This window comes from Heterodontus francisci, chromosome 21 (assembly GCF_036365525.1).
Source record: "Heterodontus francisci isolate sHetFra1 chromosome 21, sHetFra1.hap1, whole genome shotgun sequence".
Classification (NCBI taxonomy): domain Eukaryota; kingdom Metazoa; phylum Chordata; class Chondrichthyes; order Heterodontiformes; family Heterodontidae; genus Heterodontus; species Heterodontus francisci.
The window spans coordinates 31,317,152-31,322,710 of NC_090391.1; the positions used below are offsets into that span (position 1 = coordinate 31,317,152).

Consider the following 5,559-nt stretch of genomic DNA (forward strand, 5'->3'; position numbering starts at 1 on the left):
GAATTCTGTCCCTGTCACCCTATGGCACTATGTGCGTGTGTTGGATTAGTTCTGTTACTGTCTGTGTGTTTGGCGGATTAATGCAAATGCAGATTATCTAATAGTCTCTGGCTATATGTGTCGGGGTGGGAATCATTCTGTTTCTGCCACTTTCTCCTCCGGTATGTGACCGAAATCCAGTGTGCACCTGTCAGTTTCTGGGATTGGATGTGAGTGTGAGATTCATTCCTCATCTGTCATTCTCCAGTGGTTGTGTCTGAGTATGTGATTCATTCTGGCTCTGACAATATTTGCACAGTATGTGAATATGGGAAACATTCTGTGTCTATCAGTCTCTGATTCTGTCTGTGAGTGATGAATTCAATCAGTAGCGATCATTCTGTATGCGGTGAGACATTTTTTTTCCGTCTCGGTACTGCTGCAGTCGTACGACGAGGTGGCCGATTGGTTAAGGCGATGGATTGCTAACCCGTTGTGCTCTGCACGCGTGGGTTCGAATCCCATTCTTGTCATCTATCTGCTTTTGACAAGGTCCCAAATGGTGGACTGCTTTGGAAAGTGAACACCATGGGATCCAGAGAAATATAGCAAGCTTGATGTAAAATTGCCTCAGTGGCAGAAAACAATGGGTAATTGTAGTCCTGTGTATTGGTGCCTGGAAGGCAGTTTCCAGTGGTGCCCCACACGGCTCAGTACCAGGTGCTCTTCATTTTGCGGAATATATTCACGATTTGGATATAAATGCAGGGGCATGATCAACAATTTAATGACCGCACAAACATTTGTCATGTGGTTGATGGAGAGGAGGATAGCTGTAAGCTACAGGAAGATATCAATAGACTGGTCAGGTGGGCTGAAAAATGACAAATGAAATTTAACCAGAGAAGTGTGAGTTGATGCATTTGGGGAGGCGAAACAAGGCAAAGCAATACACGATTAATGGGAAAATACAGAGAGGTGCAAAGGACGTGAGGCGCATTGGAGTTAATGTCCTCAGATCCGTGAAAGTAGGAGGACAGGTTGATAAGGTCGTTAAGAGGGCATATGGAATGATTTCCTTTATTCGTTGAGGTACAGGTATAAGGGCAGGGATATTATGCTGGGACTGTATAAGTCATTAGTTCAGCCTCAACTTGAGTACTGTGTGCCATTGTGGTCACCTTAATACAGAAAGGATGTAATTGCACTGGACAGATTATAGACAAAATTTATGAGGATGTTGCCATGTTTGGGAAAAATGCAAGTGTGAGGAAAGATTGGATGGGCTGTGGTTGTTTTCATTGGAAAATATAAGGATGAGTGGGGTTTGGATTGAGATGTACAAAGTTTTTAGGGGCCTGGATAGAGTGCCTGATAATGGCCTATTTACCTTAGCAGAGACTTCAGTGACTAAAGCACATATATTTAAAGTGACTGGTAGAAAGATTAGAGGGGAAAAGAAGAAAAGCTTATTTTCACCCGGAGGGTAGTTGAAGTCTGGAATTTACTGCCTGTAAAAGAGGCAGAGGCAGAAAGCCTCACATCATTAAACAAGGTCTATGGACATGCACCTCAAGTGCTGTAACCTGCAGGGCTGTGGGCCAAATGCTGGAAGGTGAGATTAGGCTGGGTGGCTCGTTTTTTGGCCGCCGCAGAAACAATGAACCAAGTAGCCTCGTTCTGTGCCATAAACTTTCTCTGATTTTTCTGTGTGATTGCCTGGTTCAATCTGCACCTGGCAGACTCTGATATTGTAGTGAATGTGGGATTCATTCTTTAACTCATAGGCTATAGTGATGGTGGGCAGAGACAATGCTGGAGAAGGCTCATCGACCTGAAACGTTCACTGTGTTTCTCTCTCCACAGATGCTGACACAGCTGCTGAGCATTCCCACGAAATTCTGCTTTCGTGATGATTGGGTGTAATTGGGGTGATGTCACAATATCTTGTGTTTAGTTACCCAATCCGATTCAATGCTTGTCACCATTCACAAGCATCTTCTATGCAATCAGGAAGTTCATTTCCAAAAGACTCTCTGCAGCCACGTTTCCACTGAAAAACGCACCGACTATGTGAAGATACACAGGGGAAAGACACCAATGTGTCGGTGAGACAGCACCCTACTGAGGGGATTCCCTCACACAGTGATTACCTTGTGATTTGTGTCCCTTCCTGTCGACCAATATTATTTACCGCCATCAATTTGGATCAGAGACAGAAAAGAAAACACCTACAGTCAAGCACATTGTGTTTCTGAAGTCATTTATGCTTCTGAATTAAATGTTGATTTTCTCCCTGGAATGCTCCATGTTTTCCCTTCCTTTTCAGCTTCTGTGAAACATACAACTAAGCCCCGTAACACACCGCTACAATCCACCTGCCAGGGCTGTGAAATGGATCCTTGGCTCAAATAAAATGGGAATCCGGCAGTCTGTTGCGAGATTGATGCTTATCATATTCGCTATTGAGTGTGTATCAAGTTACAGAAGGTCAAATTTAGCGGTTCAGTCCTGAACTCAACAGAAGAACTACATTGTCTGCTACAGGCGATGGTGCATAGTGGTGAACATAGCTGTCGTTTTAAGCAGTTGAATTCGATTCATTTCCTGGCCATCGCAGCTTCATATGTTGTGATCTCTGTCCTTCTGAGGCTCAAAGATTGGAATGGAGCCTGAACATATTGGAATGGATAACGTGTGCAAAGGAAGAAAATCCTTCTCGTGGCTTTAATTCCCATGTCACGAAAAATTTAACTCGGATTTCCTCCTTTTTATTGCTATTTCTTATCTGACCTGAACTATACAGTGGAACACCGAAAGAATTACATGGATTCACTCCAATTCATTGAGTCTCGGAATCTTTTCTCCCGACGCTTCTTCCCATTCCTTATTTAAATATCCATTCCTTCCCAGAGGGATTGTTTCATCCTTCAATAAGAGCAACACTGTTAAAATCCCAGATTTGTGCTCAGTTCTTTGTGTGTTTATGTTTTCTTTATTTGAAGTGAGAAATCAATCAGAAATACTGTTCAATGAAGAGTAAAATATAACAGGGCATATTTACAAATAGTCAAATAAAGATGGGAATCTTTTGTATTTATTAGCAATCGATTGATTTATTCTTCAGTATATCAATGTGAAACAATGTGAGAGGGGAACATACAGGCAGAAACTATTTCCTCACATTGCCTGCTTCTTTAACCCTGACGGACTGTGTGAATTCACTGCGCTATGTTCCAGTTCTCAAACTCGGCCAGCAGATGTCAGAAATATGCGTTACAGCGAAGTTCACAGATCAGAGAGGGACAAAACAGACACTACATTGTTCAGCCTCCTTTGGACGGCTGGGACTAAGAAATTCTCGGAATTGAGACGAGCTGTTATTACATTTTTTACACCAACGCTGGTTGCACTTTTGTGTTAAATCAGTTGTCCAAGACGTGGGAGTGAGATTGAGTCGAGATCTGTCAGTCTCCACTATTGCGTGTCTGTGTCGAATTAATTATGTGCGTGTCACTCTTTGACACGGCGTGCGTGTGCTGGTTTAAGTTTGAACTGTCAGTCTCTGGCACTGTGCACATGTCGGATGAAACCTGCCGCTGTCACTCGATTGCACTGTAATTTTGTGTGTGTTGGTTTATTTCTCTAACTGTCAGTCTCTAGCAGCGTGTATGTTTGGCACATAAATGTTGCATGTAACAGTCTCTAGCTCTGTGTGTGAGTGTGTGATACATTCTGTTTCTTCCATTGTCTGCTACAGTATATGACTGAAATTCACTGTGTACTTGTTACTATCTGGGACTGTATGTCAGTGTGAGATTCATTCTCCATCTGACAGTCTCCAGTAGTGATGTCTGAGTGTGTGATTCATTCTGACTCTGACAATGTTTGGCACTTTATGTGAATGTTGGAATCATTCTGTGTCTATTAATCTCTGATTCTGTCTGAGTGATGGATTCAATAGGTATCTGTCTCTTTGTGTTACTGTATGCGAGGATGAGTTTAATTATTTCTCTGTCAAAGGCAGCAGATCGAGAGGTTAAGAGGTCGGCACAATGATGCCTCTTCTGCAATAGCTTTCCAAACTCGAATACTACATACCGAAGTAAATGTTGTTTTCACTCACTGAGCTGCAGGATATCCGACACCTCCGGGCTCAGTTCCAATCTCCCTCTGCCTTTTGCAGACTCATCTCCCTCACAGACCCGGAATCTAGAAGCTTTGTTAGAATGTTCTTTAACGACTCACCAAACAACAGCAACAAGGCGGCCGTATCCATGTTCCAGTGTGAGCTACTTTGAGACATGAGAGCTGGAAGGAAGGGCGAGTGTGTCACTTGTTCCAGCTCGCAGAGTTTCAAACCAGGAAGCGTTGAGAGACTGACTGCAGAAGCAGAGGCTGAGAAGAAGTGAGGTGGATCCACAATCAAAGTAAGAGCATTCAGTCTTGTACAATCAGCAATGAAATATGGATTGAAACATTGCAAGTCTGATGAGGAGAGATTGAGGAAACTGGGCCTCAATTCTCCAGAGATCCAAAGAATTAGAGGTGATCTCATTGAAGCTCGCAAAATTCTTACAGGTGGATGTAGATAGGATGTTTCCTCCGGCTGGTGAGTCCAGAACAAGGACACATCGTCTCAGAATGAAGGGTAGGCCATTTTAGACTGAGATGAGGAGGAATTTCTTTGCTCATAGGGTGGTGAATCTGTGGAATTACCTACCACAGAGGTATGTGGAAGCTCGAACATTGGACATGTTCAAGACAGAATCTATAGATTTCTGGGTATGAATGACATCAAATAATATGGGGTTAGTAATATGGTGGTGAATGGCACTGAGGTAGATGATCAGTCATGATCTGTTTCAATGGCCTACCAGGCTCAACGGGCCGAATGGCCTACTCCTGTTTCTATTTCCTGTATTCTTATGTTCCTATCTTCCATCAAGGCAGCATTTGAATATTAAAGAGAGAGTTTGCACAGAGTGGTCAGAAAAGGAGAGCAGCGAAATAGAGTGTAAAATTGGGAATTTGGTAAGAGTGAGAATTCTGTGGTAAGTTTGTTGAGTGAATCACAAAACGAAATTTTGCTTATCATTTTGAATTAAACCTAGTACTTTAAAAGAACCATGAGAGAAACTGTAATCTAGTTAAGAGAAACTGTCGGTTGCCGGTAACTGTCAATCAGCTGTAAGATTGCATGGAGGGGTGTGAATGACTGTGAGAGGGAACTGAATCGTCACTTGTTAGTTGTGTGGCTCAGAAAGGTTTATAAAAGTAAATAGTATCTGCTGATACCGAGAGTGGTCGCTCAGATGGGCCCTCAAAGGAGTGCAGTGTAAAATCAGCTTGAGAGTTGGGAATATGCTGAGATTAATTTAAGATCAGCCAACTGTTTGGTTTTATATCATGAGGGGTAAAAACAGAGCCAATAGAGAGAAACTGTTCCCATTGGTGGATGGGTCCAGAACCAGATCATTCAGATTTAAGGTGATCGAGAAAAGAATCTCAAGCGACAGGAGTGAAATCTTCTTTCTCCAGTGAGTGGTTAGGATCTGGAATAAACTGCCTGAGACTGTG

General features: G+C 42.8%; 1 non-coding gene across 1 annotated transcript; it reads left to right on the top strand.

Moving 5' to 3' along the window:
- Nucleotides 1-430: 430 nt before the first annotated feature.
- Nucleotides 431-512, top strand: trnas-gcu (transfer RNA serine (anticodon GCU)). The gene has a single exon. It is a non-coding gene; the product is annotated as a tRNA-Ser (tRNA).
- The last annotated feature ends 5,047 nt before the right edge of the window (nucleotides 513-5,559 follow it).